General features: G+C 40.5%; 1 long non-coding RNA gene across 1 annotated transcript in view; it reads left to right on the top strand.

Moving 5' to 3' along the window:
• LOC123393339 overlaps nt 1–15,154 on the top strand; it is a 73,004-nt gene extending 57,850 nt beyond the window's left edge. Inside the window, exons 2-3 of the long non-coding RNA XR_006608104.1 lie at nt 4,001–4,078; nt 13,760–15,154. This is a non-coding gene — a long non-coding RNA (uncharacterized LOC123393339). The remainder of the gene's footprint in view (nt 1–4,000; nt 4,079–13,759) is intronic.
• Nucleotides 15,155–16,943: the final 1,789 nt, after the last annotated feature.

A 16,943-nucleotide genomic window follows, 5' to 3' on the forward strand; every position in this document is an offset into this window, starting at 1 on the left:
TCAGGCAAAACCACGGAGGCAGCTGTTGGAGACACACCAGAATCAGAAGAGGCAAGAGAGATTCGAAGGGCAGAGAAGAGAAGGGATGCAGATCTCAGCTGTCCCGGCAGGGGTTCCAGCTCGGCTGCTCTGTACCACTTCCGGGGATTATTAAAAATATTCCTGATGCCCAGAAAAACCCCCAGGCAAATCAAATGTGACCGCATTATTGTCTGGATTGGAGGTGCTTGTGCTTACATCACATCCGGATTCCCAAGGAGAGGACCTTGAACAGATTCACTCAGAGAGGTCGTTTCCTGCCTTTGGTTCTGCATTCCCATATCAGATCAGGTTGGGGTTACTGGAGGGTAGGAAATCAGCCACATTACCTGGCTTGCTAAAATGTAACACAGAGGCTGCTGGGGGCAGGGAAGGTTTCTGAGAAGGGCGGAGGCATTTGGAATGTGGAGGCCCGTAGCCCCAATAAGGCCTCAGGGAGTTGCCTTCCCTGCGGCTTTCTCAGCCCAAACAGCCACCCTGTGATCTAAGAGAGGCAAGCATTGTCCCTTAGGCTCTGTTTAGCAGAACTCAGAGAATAGGCAGATTAGCACCGTGGATTAGCACTTTGTATCTTTCCCATAAACAGCTCCTCCTAGTTCCAGTAAGACCCTTTGTCACACATCCGGTGCTTGAGAAACAGTGATAAGGATTTGTGATTATCCTGAAGGACCAATAAAAGTGGGAACAAAGAAGAGCAAAGGGTCTTTGGTCCCTAAGCGTTGACCCCCTTGCCTTCTCTCTTTCGGAGCAAAATTTGGAGCAATCTTTCATCCAGGCCATTCCCAACAAGATCAGGCGATTGCTCAAGATAAACATCCCCATCCTTGCCGGTAGATAGACTAGGACAATTTACACTTCTCCAGAAAATCACTTTGGGAAATAATTACTTGTTTACTCACAGACACCAAAGTCTAACCTGCTCCGGAGCTAAGAGATAACATTAGTGGTGTGCTTGATAATATTCTTGAGTGGTATTTAGGAAGCACTGGGATATTTCCTGCCGAATAAACAGCCTCATAATCACCTTGGAGCTTAGCTGATACAAATACCCAGGACTTTTACCTGTTCCCCAAGAAGGCTTTCACCCAGTCTAAGTGTTTAAAACCTTATACTTTCTTGATATTTGTCCCAAGTTTTCTGTTGTTTCATTTGATCTCATTACTTCTGGTTGTAACCCCTTTATATCATAACTATCTTAACAAATTACTCATCTAAGCAACAAATTATTTCAGAGAGAATTCATTCAGAGCAAAAGCATTTATTTCTAAAAATCGTCATTCTCTTGGTGGCCTGGCAAAACTTATCATCATAATTAGGCATATAGTCACTATTTAATTCTGATTAGTGATCTACAAAGTAAACTGTAGAAACACAAAATATCCAAATCAGGACACAGTCTGAATGTAAGTCATGTTAGCAATAGACTATGGTAAAATATTTAAAAGAGATTTATTGCCTAGCTATTTTTAGCATTTATCTTAATTATTTAAAAACCAATTTTTAAGCATTAAATAATGTTTCCTGCAAATTCCCCTTTGGTTTAAAAGGTAAGTAGGCATTAACTCCTTTTGTAGATGACAACAAAAGCTTGAAATTAATTGCCCCCTTCCACACTCTCTGCAATTTTCCCCCTCGCTCCCAAGTATCTATCGTTGCCATCCTGCTCCTTCTTGCATAATACATCAATTAGACTCTGCATTTTAAAATATAAGAAATATCAAACAAGAGAAGACATTGGTAAAAAGTTCATCAGGCACTTGTATTTCATACAGCAATTTGTCTGTCTCTTAATTTTAATCAGATGAACACCAGTTTCTGATGATCTGTTTAGGAAGTGAATGGTAAGGCTGGTTTAAGTGACACATCTAGGAAGCCTGAGAACTCCACATCCTGGAAAGGCCCTTTACTATCAAGTTTCTAGACGTTTGAGGTACTGGATGACAGCTCTTCCTCTGTGAAAATAGAGCCGCAAAAGGGCACAGACATTAGAACCATCCATGGGGCCATGGTTCAAATCCTCCTTATGCCCCTTAATGCCCTGCAACCTCCATGAAAGTCACAAATTCTGGGATGATCCGTTTCCCATGGAGAATGTGATTACTACCGTCCACCTCTGAGGATTTTATGAGGTGTACAGAAGACACTGGCCGGGGGAGGGGGAGGTCTTCAAGAAGTGGAAATGATCACGGTTTGCACGTTCCTAGAGTCTACAAACATCACTGCATTTTCTTTGAACAAATAAAAACATACTGAAATCCCTTTAAGAATACTCATTTTTATATAATTATACTTTCTAACATTTTCTAAACCAGTAACAAATATTTATTGAGTGTTTACATGGCATCAGGGATGGGGTTCAGTACTGAGGACAGAGTAGTAACAAGGTAGATACAGGCTTGCTGGTCATGCATTTCACGGGTAATAAAACCCATCCATCCACTTTGTTCATCTTCAATTGTTTCAGCAAAAAGTGTAGTAAGCCCTACTTGTCTGAAAAATCACAAAAAGTATGACTGACCTTTGAACAACATGGTTTTGAACTCTATGGGTCCAATTTTATGTGGATTTTTTTTTTCGATAAACCCAGTAGTCAAACATATTTTCTCTTATGATTTTCTTAATAAAATTTCTTTTCTCTAGCTTACTCTATTGTAAGAATGCAATATATATATAACATACATATATGCAGTATATGTGTGCATATATATGTACGTATGTATGTGTGAAGTACATATGTATGCAGTATATATATATAACATACAAAATACGTGTCAGTCAACTGTTTACATTATCGGTAAGGTTTTTGGTCAACTGTACGTTCTAAGTAGTTAGGTTTTGGGGAAATCAGTAGTGATATGTGGCTGTCTGATGCACAGGGGATCTGTGTCTCTAACCCCTGCGTTGTTTAAGGGTCAACTGTATATTGTTCCTTTTAGAGAGTAAAAACCTGAATTTACTGAACACTAACTATAATAAGCATTTATAGACTAACTCAGCTGTTCTTCACAATTATCCTGTGAGGCACGTCTATCATTATTGCCATTTTACATAGGAGGAAACCAAAGTATAAAGAGATTAGGTAATTTGTTCACATCACAGGGTGAATACTGGCCAACCTTGGACTATCTGGTGGTCTGGCTGCAAAGCCCTTGCTCTTAGCCTTCATTCTGTGCTGTTTTGCATAGGTAGAGTGAGGCCCAGAGGAAGCCTTGTCTTCTTGGCCTCCAGGGCATGCAGGACAAGTAAGCATGTTGTGCTCAGTGACACGGATATGATTTGGACAAATGTCCAGAACCTCCAGGAAAGACCCAGACAAATGATTGCAGTCCGCTGGTTCTAGATTTAAACTGCTCCAACATGGAGGAAGAGGTGGGCAAAAAATCACCCCTATACTTCCTGGGAAGGGTTCAATATGCAAAGAGGACTCATCCTGAGATGTGCCACATTGTCCTGAAAACTCATCGCCTTCCTCAGTACAGGGACTTGTATTAACAAAGAGTGGGTTAAATGAATGCATCTTTACTGGGGACATCAGAGGACAGAAGTAGCAGGGCCTTCCTGCTGTGAGCTTAGTATGTAAATTGTGGTTCTGAAGTTGAGGGGTTTGGGGGTGTTGAGAGGTAGACTACAAGAAAGAAAGAATTAAATCATGATCTGTCATCAACAACCCCAGCATAAACCACAGAAGAGTGGCTCTGAGAAGAAGGGTGCCACCACCTTGTACAGAGCCGTGCATCGTCTCCATCAGGAATTGTCACCCCCACGGCCCCCCTCCACAACTGGGGCCCTCATTCTAAAATGTAGTACTGCTGCCCATAGATGGCTGGCCTGGGGCCTGACATGGAACTCACAGAGCTTTCTAGGCTGGTCAGCAGTTCTCCTGGGGCCTGGCAAGAAAGCTCTTTCACGAGAGCTCCACACAGAACAGTGACTGACGGGCCTCACTGAATCTGTTTTTTAGGAAGTCTGTGTGTAACCCAGACAGACGGAATCAGCACCGAAGGAGGCGAAGCAAAAGTGGAGAGACACAGGGAGTACGGTAAGGAGAAGTCATAACATAGAAGTTCGCTATTAGCTCCAGCAGCAGCAAAAGAGGCAAATGGTAGCTGAGATGCCCTAATAGTGGTTACCCCTAACCAAGCAATGACATCCAAGGTGAAGTTTACAAGAGACACTGAGGCCATTAGAAGAAAATATTAGAACACTATTTACATTTCTTTATCTCATTGTTTCTTCATTGTTACTATTTATGCACATTAAAAAAAATACCTATATTGAAGCACCTGGATGGCTCAGTCAGTTGAGCATCTCTCTCTTGGTTCAGGTTCAGGTCTTGATCTCAGTGTTGTGAGATCAAGCTCTAGGTCAGGCTCCAAGCTAAGTGCAGAGAGTCTGCTTGGGCTTTTTTCCCTCTTCCTCTCCCTCCCCCTCTGCCCCTCCCCCTGCTTGCTCAAGGGAGCGCTTGCTCTCTCTCTCTCTTTCTCTCCCCCAAATAAATAAATTAAAAAAAAATTTTTTTTTGGTAAATGCATGTATTGGGGAAAGCACGTTCAAATGTTTTCACTGATGAATTCAAAAATAATTTTGAATTATTATTCAAAACACTTGTGGCCACTGCAGAAATGTATACAGAGTAGTAGTCACCCAGTCCTGCAGGGACAGCCACCAGAGTGATGTGGCATCCTGAAAATGCTCCTTTTTGCCATGAAGCCCAGAGTTAGGGCTGCTGTCTGACCTTCTTCTCTCCCTGTACTTCCTCACATTGAATCCCCACTAACGAGTCACCCCAAGTGTGTCCCTGGAAAAATGCCCAACCACCAGACAGAGGCCAATTTTGATCTGTGCTGCCATGAAGACAACTGCCTTTTATGTCCAGAGACGGAGGAAGGGAAGATCAGAACCACAAGCCTTTGGAGGGGTGACTCAAATGATCACAGAGAGTGTGCAAACCATCCTCAGACGCTGTCAGGGAGAGGAGGGATTTGGAATCAAGGCTAGCATCCCACTGACAGGCCTTAAAAAATTGCACCTTTTCTGTGATTCATTCTCTTTTGGAAGCATGCCTCCAATGTGGTTAACTTGAGTATTTTAAATTGAACTTCTAGCTTGCTATGCAGTGGAGTTCCCTAGGGATCATTTAACATTAAACATGTAAAAACATAAAGAAATTTCAAGGAAAGGTCTTTGAAAGTAATCAAACTTGCATAGATTTTCAACAAATTTCTAACTACTCTATAAGTCTGGTAGCTGGAAAATTTTTTTCCAAGAGAGAAAAATCCCAGAAAAAGCTGTAATAAAGAAATGACAAGAAATCCACTAAGAAATAAAAAGAGGAGAAATTTCCAAACCAAAATATTGAAAGAATTTTAATGATTGGGTTCGGTAACATTAAGCAAAAACAAAACAATTGTAAACATAAGGTAACATAGTATTTTATACCTTTTGTGCTCTAAATTCTATAATCATAACTGCTAAAGGTAGAGTTCTTGAGCATGGTGGACTAGATTAGTGAGTGTTTAGTCATACTTTCCATATTCTATACATGTGAAAACACGCTATGTTTCCTCATAAATGATTTTTCTTGCAAAAGGAAAAAATACAGCAGTAGTGTTTGGTTTGGAGACAGTATCTCTTTGTTGGTTCTATTTTTCCCAACTAAAAATATCTTAATATGTTAAAATATTGCAAATTGCTATTATTATACAATTCATGACACCTTCTTTCCAAAAGACCCATCCAACCTCCAAAAATTTGGCCAGGTTGCTTCCAAACACCTCTAAGCTCTGGTTAAGTGCCCATTTCTATTCAGCAAGGCTGTGGACAAACACAAAGCAAAATTGATGATGGTCTCTGGGCTGGAAGAGTTTGCACTCTAGCAGGGGAGGCAAAACATGCTCATAAATAATTATAACACAAAATCAAATACGCTGTAGACTGCAAAAATTACATGACTGAAATGTGGAAGGATATCAAAAAGGGAATACTCACTCCTAGAGGGGTGTGTGTTGGGGGGGGGCGAGTATCAGGAAGATTTCGAAGAAAGGTGCATTTGATCCAGACATTAAAGAATACGTCTGATACAGGAAGTCAAAAGAGGGTGAGGAAGGGGAAGAGGCTGAGAAGGTGGGGGAAGGTAGGGGCGAGAGGTGGGGAACTAGGATGGGGGAGGGGCGGGAGGGTAGGGAGAGGGGAATCCAAAAGAATCAAACTTTCTAAGACAAAAAAAATAGAAAAACTTGGAACCCAGTGAAAGAACAAGAGATAGGACAGGGTTTTAACTTCAAGGTAGTTAGAGGCAAGTGAAGGAACAGGTCATAAAGAAGAACAGGTTGGTCGGCTAAAAGGCTAAAGGTTAAAACAGCTTCTCTTACCTTTGCCTATTTTCTTCTTCCAGCCCTATTTGTCCTCACCCCATTTTTGAGCTCCAATAAACTACTGATTTTATTTGTTTACTTCTCTGAGTCCCTTCTCTGGACTAAGAGCTCCCTGAGGGTAAGGCTAGTGTCCTCTTCCTCTGTGTAGCCACAAAGTCCAATGTGGAGATTGGCGCACGGGTGGGATGAGTGAATGCCGTCATCTCTGTGAAGGAGCAATCTGGTTATGTTCAAGATTTTGCAATGAAAGATGAGGTCTCAGCATTAACAAGGGCGTGACACAGGACAGTAGCTCAGCATGCCTTCTGGGCAGTCAAGCAGACCTGGGTTAGGGTCCACCTCTGCCATTCTTGCCATCTGAGGGAGACTCTCCATAAATATTTCCCTGATGAACACGCATGACTCTTACCTATAAAATGATTATAATAGCCATACCTCACAGGGTTGCTGGGAGGATTAAATCAGCTAATGTGTGCTGGACACTGAGCACTTGCCTGGGCTATAGTAAGTTCTTTATTTATGTAAGCTATGTAAGTTATCTTATTAACATTAAATAAAGCTTGCCAATGACAGTTGGAAGGCTGCTCAAGATTTCACCATGACATTGGTTTATGTTTCAAAGCACAGAGGCTGAGTAATAACTTTTATTTTGGAGTCTAAAATAAGACCAACATGATTCTTTTTCTGGGGTGGAGATATATATATACACACACATATATGTGTGTGTATATATATATCTTTGACATATGATACACATCCAGAAGAATGCAAAAACATTGAAATGTATAGTGTAATGTATGATTATGTAGGAACTATGCTGGCAACCAATGTCTAAGATATAAAATGAAATATTGGTTGCTCCTTTGAAGTTCACAGGTTGTCCCTTGCTAACTGAAACCCTCTTTCTCTTTTTAGCGGTAACCACTGCCCTGGTTCTGATGGTGATTCCGTCTTTGCGCTCATAGTTTTTCTTTATAATTTCATCCCCTCTGAAGTACAGTTTCTCCTATTTTTCAATTGTATATCAGTTAAGAATATACTGTATATATTCTTCTGTGCTCTGCTTCTTTTGATCAGTATAGTGTTTGTAAGATACTTCCCCCAAAACAAGCTCTGATTTTTTTTATGTTGTTGTAAGAATTTCAGTGTACTAATGTACATACCACAATTGATTCATCCTGTTAATGGTTATGGCTATTTTACTCTTAATGGACACTGGGTTCATTTACAGTTTAAGACTATTATCAAAATTCTGCTTAGAACATTTTGTGCATGTCTTCGGATATACAAATGCATGTATTTCTCTAGGGATATACCCAGGAGTGGGATTGCTATATCATGAGTTATGTGTAGCTCCAATTTAATTAGAAAATGCAAACTGGATTCCAAAGTAATTATATTAATTTCTGCTCCCACCACTAGTACATGAGAGCTCTCATTCCTCCACATCCCAGCCAACACTTGTTTTTTTTTTTTTTTTTTTTTCTCTCCAACACTTGTTTTTATCAGATTTTTTATTTTGCCATTCTTGGTGTGTGTGACATTAGCTTTCTGCTTGATTTAGCTGGTACTTCCTGATCATTAGTGGACTTAAACATCTTTGCTTATTCTTATTAGTTTTTGCATTTCCTTCTGGTGAAGTGCTTGTTCAAGTCTTTTGCTCATTTTTTAATTGGGCTATCTGCCTTTTTCTGATTGACTGGTGGATACAAGTTCTTTGTGGATTATGTGTTGCAAATATCTCATTCTGTGGCTTGTATTTTCACACTCTTTAGTGTCTTTTCATGAGCTCAATTACTTTAATGTTATTATACTCTTTTCTCTTCCTATGATATTTTAAAATACTTCCCAATGTCCTGGAGATATTTATAAATACATAAACACTTTATATTTTTTTTCTTTCATGTTTAAGTTTACAACCCACTTGGAGTTGATTTTTGTATATGGTGTGAGGAAGGGGTCCAGTTTCATTCTGTTCTCATTTAGATACCTAATTATCTTGGCATCATTTAATGAGAAGACAGTCATTTCCCCATTTGTTTTGGAACATTTCCTTTGTCATATATCATATCAATATAAACATGACTCTATCTTAGGTATCCCTATTCTCTTCCCTGGCTCTATTTACCTGTAACAATACCACAAAGTCATGATTGCTGTAGCTTCACAAGTTTTAATATTTGGCAGAATAAATTCTCCCTTGTTATTCTACTCCAAGAGTGTCTCAAATATTCTTGGGATTTTCTTTATTTCTTTATAAAATTTAATATCAGCTGGTCAATATGAAAATTCAGACTATTGAGATTTTTATCAGAAGTACATTGAATATCTAGTTTGATTTGGGAAAGGTTTGAATCCTTGTTATATTAACTCTTTTAATCCATATACATGGCATATCACCACATTGATTTAGATCTTCCTTAGTTTCTCCCATTGAAGTTTTATAATTTTTATGAAGCATTTGTGCATTCTTGCCTAGATTTTCTTCACTAAGGTGAAATCTTTTTTCCCCTCTTTACTGTGAATTATCAACTCATTTATAATAGCATCCATTTTTTGGGTCTAGCTGTTTTTCAGATATCATATTAGCACTTCAAATGTACTATGTTGTAATCCTCACAACACCCTTTTTAGGAACTCCTATTGTTATACTCATTTCATTTATGAACATACTGATGTTCATTAATACTTCACCCAAGTTCTTACAGTTAATAATTATCCAAGCCAGAATTTGAACCCAGGCCTGAGTCCCAAATCATGCTATGCCACCTCAGTGGGAGACTTGCCCTCAAGGAAGTGAATGATAGACTTTGGTGGGGACAAGGCAGGAAAGATTGGTAATGTGGGACACTGGCCAAGAAGGGTATAAGGCAGGGAAGGATCCCAAGCACTCAGGAAACTGAAGCAAGATGTTGAGGTGAGTGATGGTGGGAGAACACATAAAGTAGGGAGGTGCTGAAAACAAATATCCCCCCAGTGACCATTTTTCTTAAGGCAAAGAGGAGTCAAATAGCCTGGGAACTGTTAGGTGTCAGGTTTGCCTTAGTGACATCACTCCTGGACACACAGAGGCCATTTTACTAGCTAATGTTACTCACTTGCTATTTCTAAACTGAGTTTTTTAAAAAATTAATTAATTTATTTTTTAAGTTAACATATAATGTATTATTTGCCCCAGGGGTACAGGTCTGTGAATTGTCAGGCTTACACACTTCACAGCACTCACCATAGCACATATCCTCCCCAATGTCCATAACCCAGCCATCCTATCCCTACCTTCCCACTCCCCAGCAACCCTCAGTTTGTTTTGTGTGATTAAGAGTCTCTTATGTAAACTGTGTTTTACTACCCAATTTCCCAGTCTCTCTCAAATGGTACCTTTCATTCGGATTTTCGCCTGAACATATTTCTTCTAATGCTTATGGCTGTTTGCTCAAGCCAATTTTGAGGCTAATTTTGGGAAAACACATCTATTTTGAGTACATAGGACATATGAGAACATTCTTTCCTCCTATAGAAGATTTTATGAACAAAAATTATTTGACATAGTTCCTAATCATGGATATGCATTTTTAAATATAGTTAAGAGTGCAACTGGCCAAGAACTCTAAGAAAGCAGGATAAGAGTACAGATGGTCCAAGATTCTTAATGTCTGCTCCTAGAGTTCAAAATGATGCTATTTAATGGTGTTGATGAGCCTGCCTCTTGAATTCCTCAGAAAATGCATGTTGTGTTGCAGCTGATTTTGAAGAGAGATATCTGTGCTAGGTGAGCAGCCATTAAGTGCAGCTTTGGAATAATTGGCCTTCCTCCATTGTTCAGTTTATAATAGCTACAATAACTCAGACTGCTAAAATAGATCCAATTATGTAGAAAATATTAAAGAAACAGAAAGCTTTTCCTTAGCTACCATACCTTGCCTAGAACGTAAGCAAGGATTTTTTTTTCTTTTAGTTTGTGACCATACAGAAATTAAAGGCCCAATATTAAATACAGAAGTCCAGAAATAAAAATACAGAAGAAAACCTCACTTAGCAAGGGCTCAGACAATACTGAAAATAACAAAAGCTAGAGTACAGTGAGATATTGCAAGACTATAAAAACCAGGAAGCTTGATCTGTTTTATTAATTAAAAAATTGGACACAATATTTAGCACAATATAAATTTTTTTCAAAAAATAATTGTGGTACATATTTATATATCTGTGTCTAGTCCAAATATATAAAATTTTAAATGAAAATAAATTAGTGGGGCTCCTGGGTAGCTCAGTATGTTAGATGTCGGCCTCAGCACTCTCCCTCTCTCTCTGCTCCTCCCTGATTCACATGTGTGCTCTCTCTCTCAAAAAAAAAAAAAAAAGAAAGAAAGAAAGAAAGAAAAGAAAAAAGAAAAGAAATTAGTAAAATAAATTCATATATGTGCATTTTATCCTGTGGTGAATGCATGTTATCTGAGATAAAGTCTAGAAAACAATGTAGTGAAGTTGAGCATTAATGTATTTTGTGAATGACTTAATTGTTTCAAAGTAAAGCAAGACTTTTCCCCCTCCATTTTGGTCAATTTTAGTAGCTCCTTTCATGAGCCATTTCTTCTTTTTTTTTTTTTTTTAAGATTTTGTTTATTTATTTGACAGACAGAGATCACAAGTAGGCAGAGAGGCAGGCAGAGAGAGAGGGAGAAGCAGACCCCCCCCACTGAGCAGGGAGCCTAATGTAGGGCTCCATCCCAGGACCCTGGGATCATGACCTGAGGCGAAGGCAGAGGCTTATCCCATTGAGCCACCCAGGCGCCCCTCGTGAGCCATTTCTAATCTCATCTGTCATTTGTTCCATTCCTAGTTGTGGAAATTTAGATTCTTGTGATTTCCATAGCTCTTTAACTTTAAGCTAACCCCATCTTACGATATTTTGCTAAGAATGTTGTAAAAAATAAATTTTTAGGAAATTGGGTAGATACTGTTCTTTAGAGAAATTTGTTGTTCATGGTTATTAGGTCCTCAAGACAGTTTATTAAAAAACAACCAATCAGCCAACCAAACAACCTATTTTTCACAAACTGTTGCTGAAGTTTAGCTCCAGTAAAATTTAAGAGTCTATGTACCATTTCTTACAGTTATATCATGGGAAATTAGTTGTGTTTCAAGCTGAGGTGTCAGAAATGCATTTTATTCCCATGCTGAGGTGAACTGTGAACATCCTCTTCATCTGTCCCTTCTTCTGTCTGAGGTCAGCCCATGGGGAGAACTTCTCCAACCCAGAACACTTAGGGAGGCCTCTGCAGGCTAGTGTAGGGGCTTGAGTGGGCAGGACTAATGATGAGACTGACAGGAAATGAGGCAGTGAGGCAATGCCTCAATTCCCTAGGTTTGGGGGAAGAGATGCAGAGATATCTTTCCCCCTAAGTTTGGGGGAAGAGATACAGAGTTTCAGGGCCAATTTCCTGGGTCAAATCTTTCCCCTCACTATTATGACTTGCATCAATGTCTTGTTTCTGATACTCTTCACAAGCAGCAGCTGACCAGAATCCCTTCTCCTTCCCACTCCCTGTTTCCTCCACCCAAGATGGCGTTCCTCCCTAACCATACAAGAACAAGATCAGCCTACCAGGTTCTCCCCTTCAGGCCTCCAGCAAGGACACAAGCTCCTTGAGGAATTCTCAGAGTGTAGAACACTGGTTGTTATTGAGAAACACATGAGTGATAGAGTGAACTGATCCCCTTCTTTCTCTTTGTCCTCTGCACTCCCCCCCAGAACATGGAAAGGGACATCTGGTCTGCACATATATGTTAACATATATGTTAACAATGAGTTTTGCATATAAAGGGCTAGAGTAAGAGTTCTCATGTCTCATAGGGTGTGGAAAAAAGCTTTCTGGGCCTTTTTTTTCACTAAAGGAGCTAATAGCTACACGTTGCAGGAATGCATGGAGGATGAATAAGGTTAATGTGGGTAAGAGTACTTAGCAGAGTACTTGGCATACAGTATGTCTTTAATAAATGATCATTTCTTTTCCCCTTATGGGATTTTCGAAGTTTGGTCCAAAGAGGAAAGCAGTTACTTTCATAAAGCCAACAACCCCTTGGCAGGTTCAATTTGAAAATTAACATACAGTATGTATTCTGCAGATCCCGTTAACAGAGATTGTCAAATGGGGGTCCACTAAATTAATTACACTTGACATCTTTAACGAGTAAGCACAGATGGCAATTTGTAGTCAATAGTAATCTCAGATCAAACTATTTTAGCATCAAAATTTGACTTATTATGAATTAATCTTCTTACTTTTGAGTTTGATTCTTTGTAGAAATGTTTGCTCATGAATTCACTGACTACCAATAAACCCCCAAAACTAAAGTGTAATTTTTGCAATTGATAATAGGGCAAAAGTAAGCTAATCTTTTTGCCATAAAGGGCATTATTTTAGGGGGAAAGTTCATAATATGGGAAAAATTATAATATAAATGATGTTGTCAAGTCCTATTTTTCATGCCATTACTCTTATTGCAGCAGAAACAAAATGAAACTAACAGTTTTAGGGGAAATTCTCATGGGAGTTAGAAGTTCTGGTTTGTATCACTTCTGAGTACATCAATTTTTGTTCACGGCAAAACGGAAAGCCACTGTGAGGGGGCATCATAAACATGGAGCAAGAATGGAATGGGAAGGATCACAAAAGGGAACAAAGCAAGCTTTTGATGCCAGGTCCTCTGGGGGTTGAATTCCAGCTCACCACCCAGAAGCTCTATGATGGTGGGCAATTTAAACTCTGAAAATCACAATTTCTTCGTCTGTAAAAGGGGATAATATATGAGGACAGGACTATCATAAGGATTAAGTAGAGCCTAATCTGTGTGCCTTAATGGTTTCTGGCATATAGTAGGTGCTTAATAATGTTTGTTTTAAGATTGATTTCAGAAAGAAAGAGAGAGAGAGAGTGAGTGTGAGTGTGTGTGTGTGTGTGTGTGTGTGTGTGTGTGTGCATGAGCCGGGGGAGAAGCAGAGGCCAAGGGAGAAGCAGGGTCCTTGCTGAGCATGGAGCCCCACGTGGAGCTTGATCCCAGGACCCAGAGATCATGACCTGAATGGAAACCAGGGGTCGGATGCTTAAGCTTAACGGACTGCACCACCCAGGCACCCCAGGTGCTTAGCAATGTTAATTCCTTCCTCCCACTTCCAAAACCTGACCCCTTTCAGATAAAGAAATGTAGATAGCATGCATGGAGTATTTTAATTCACTTTTTAGTACGAACGTTCACAAATAACTCATTTAATTCTCATAGCAACCTGTTTTGTGAAAACCCTACTATAATTTCTGAAAAGTGCTATTGTTCTCTCTGTCTTACAGATGAAGAAACTGAGGCACAGAGTGAACAACTTGCCCAACTGGCCCAGCAGATGAGTGGCGGGGCCAGGTTCAAACCCTGGTCATCGGTTTGCATTTCAATTCTACACCTGCTGTTTTTCATAATAACAAAAGAAAATGTTCAACCCATTCTTCATTGTCAGAATTGCATTACCAAGGTTGAAATATAATATAAAAGATATCAAAGGAATGGGCATATATAAAATAATTATTAAAAATAAAATAGTTTTAAATATGCAAAAAAAAAGTGTACCTTAAGGGGTCTGTGGGGCAAAGGGAGAAAGTGAAGAGAAGAGACAGCGTCATGGCGGAGGTGTAGGGGAGCAAAGGTGTAGGGAGCAAAGAAAGAGTGCTAAGCCAAGGTCAGGACATCATTAACCAAACTCTTCACAACTGAAACTGCTTTCCTACCCTGCAGAGAAGCTGTGATTATGGCAGAGCTTTTCCCCAACTTGTAGAAAACTGGACCATGGCCCCTGGCTGCCACGCTTCTCCTGAGTCGTGAGCAGTTCTTTAAAATAAAACTTTCTGTCCTAATGGAGCTCTGATTCTCTGGGGTCATTAACTGAGTTACAGCTGTGTTAAGAGAGAAAACTGCAGAGTTTTGTAGTGGACACTCCCTCTAGGATGAAGGACTGGGCCTTCTGCTGGCAGAAGCCCCTCAGCTGTCAGGGCCCTTTGGGAACTGTGTCACCCTGCCCTTGAGGGCAGATCAGTCCAATGACCCACCAGCAGAGTGTGAAGGGACAGTGCCCTGGCTCCAGCTGGCTCCATACTGAAGGACCACCCCAGCATCAAAGCTTCGCAAACCAGCTTCTCCATTTGCCCAATCTCGCTGCTATCCCTTCTCTTCCAGAGAGACTGATTCCAAATGCACTGATAAGCTGATAAATTACTCTTCATGTTAGAGTCTATTCCCCAAAAAACACAACTTGCGACTTTCATGCACTGTCCTGTATCTATGTATCTATCTCTATCTGTTTGCCTGGTGACCCCAAGTTCCAACCACTGCAGTTCTAGCAGATTTCTCTTCCTTCTACACCAGCGAGACACCATTTTAAGGGAACTGATTAACTTGTCCATATGGACAGGACAGCAGGGGTCCCCTCAGGCTTGGGTCACACTTTGCGATCCTCACTGATAGAGGCATTCAGTGGTTATTTCAGAAGACTGAGACACTTGAAGACATAGACATGATAACCATTGTCCTGACTATCTCTGGGCTGGGATCCCTGGATGCTAAAAAATTCTTAATAAAATATGTTCCCTAAAGAGAAAGCTAGTTTTATTCCCGAATAATACGAGGACATATAGGGATGGGCTTAGGAAGTAACCTACTTTTTTCTGGTTGATTGGTGTATATGTGTGTGATTGTTTTTTGTTGTTTTGTTTTAAGTAGCAAAGGCCGATGCAGATTTTACAAACATGTCTTTGAAACAAGGCTGACCAAATTTCAGGCCTGCACATTTCTGTGGGTTCAATGATCAAATGGAGCGCTCCTATTTTAAGAAGTGATTAAGAGCAGCTTTTTTTAGACCCAAAATTTAATCGACATTTTTCTTGCTTTTGCCAATTGTTCTCTGACAAGCGAATTCATTTCCAAGTACATTAGGCTGAATGAGATTCCATGAGGGCCATGAATGTCCTTCCAGATTCTGTCTCAACAAGGGGACAGTGTAGTTATCAGATCAGAAAGCTCTCTTCAGAAGTCACATGTCACAAACCGGCTGGCAAGACTGAAAGCTGGTTGAGGTCCTGCCAGGAAGCTGGCGAGAGGCCATGGCCCAAGAATTCAAACATATGAAACCCTGATCCAGTCTGCTTCTGCTAAGGACAGCCAAAAGACACGAAATCTCTTTTAAAAGTTCAAATTGTTGATCTGTGGAACGGTAGAGCCTTCCCGTACTTCCTGCACTCTGCCCTGTCACTTTTTCCATTTGGATGCTTGTTAAAGAAGCAAAAGCACTAATGAAAACTGACACAGTGCCTTTTTGGGTGGAGGCTGGACCAGCGTGAAAGGGCCACGCTCTACCTGGAATAGTTCCCAGGAATAATATAACAGGGTGCGGCAAAGCATAGGAGACATGAAATGCAGTATTCACGTTCAAAACAAATATGAAACAATAGATTGTGACAGATATGAGTTCGATCCTTGTTCAACTGATCTTAAGAGATCAGTGCATAGAAAACTGACCTTAAGACTGATCAGAGGATGCTCAAAAGTCTTATTTTTTCCATTTAAGAGAAAAATATATATGTGACACATATTGAAAAAAACTCTAATGCACCAAATTTCTTAAAAATACATATAGGCGGGGCGCCTGGGTGGCTCAGTGGGTTAAGCCGCTGCCTTCGGCTCAGGTCATGATCTCAGGGTCCTGGGATCGAGCCCCGTATCGGGCTCTCTACTCAGTGGGGAGCCTGCTTCCTCCTCTCTCTCTGCCTGCCTCTCTGCCTGCTTGTGATCTCTCTCTGTCAAATAAATAAATAAAATCTTTAAAAAAAAAAATACATATGGGCGTTGATTACCCAGTTTTCTCAGACCCTGTCCCCTTCCTTGCACGTGGTAGGGGGAGAGGGTGGACACTGGATCTCCTCTCCAGTTTCTAAGAATGACATCAACGGATGGGGATAGGATCTGGTGGGGAGCTGGTCTAAATGATACACGGGGCTGTTGGAAGGTGGCCTTGCGTTGACCATGGGCATCTCAGTACAAGTCTGTCCCTGCTGAAGAACCCCCAAAATTTTTTCATAGGCTCGAAGCTGCAAGAAACCTGATTGCAGGGATTGGCACCCTCAAAATCTCCCCTAGTAGAAGACTCCACATTTAAAAAAGCTTAAACTTGGGGTGTCTGGGTGGTTCAGCAGGTTAAAGCCTCTGCCTTCGGCTCAGGTCGTGATGCCAGGGTCCTGGGATCGAGCCCCGCATTGGGCTCTCTGCTCAGCAGGCAGCCTGCTCCCCCCCGCACACTCCCACCTGCCTCTCTGCCTACTTGAGATCTCTCTCTCTCTGTCAAATAAATAAATAAAATCTTTAAAAAAAAAAAAAAAGGAAAGAGAACAATTGTCTCTTTCTTTCCATTTTCACTGTCTAGCATTTCCCAAAGCATTGGAGGAAATAAATGGGCTTGAGGAAAGCACAGAGTGCCCACTGCAGAGGGCTGCA

Source organism: Mustela putorius, unplaced genomic scaffold (genome assembly GCF_011764305.1).
Source record: "Mustela putorius furo isolate JIRA1106 unplaced genomic scaffold, ASM1176430v1.1 tig00000827_pilon_pilon_pilon, whole genome shotgun sequence".
Taxonomy (NCBI): domain Eukaryota; kingdom Metazoa; phylum Chordata; class Mammalia; order Carnivora; family Mustelidae; genus Mustela; species Mustela putorius.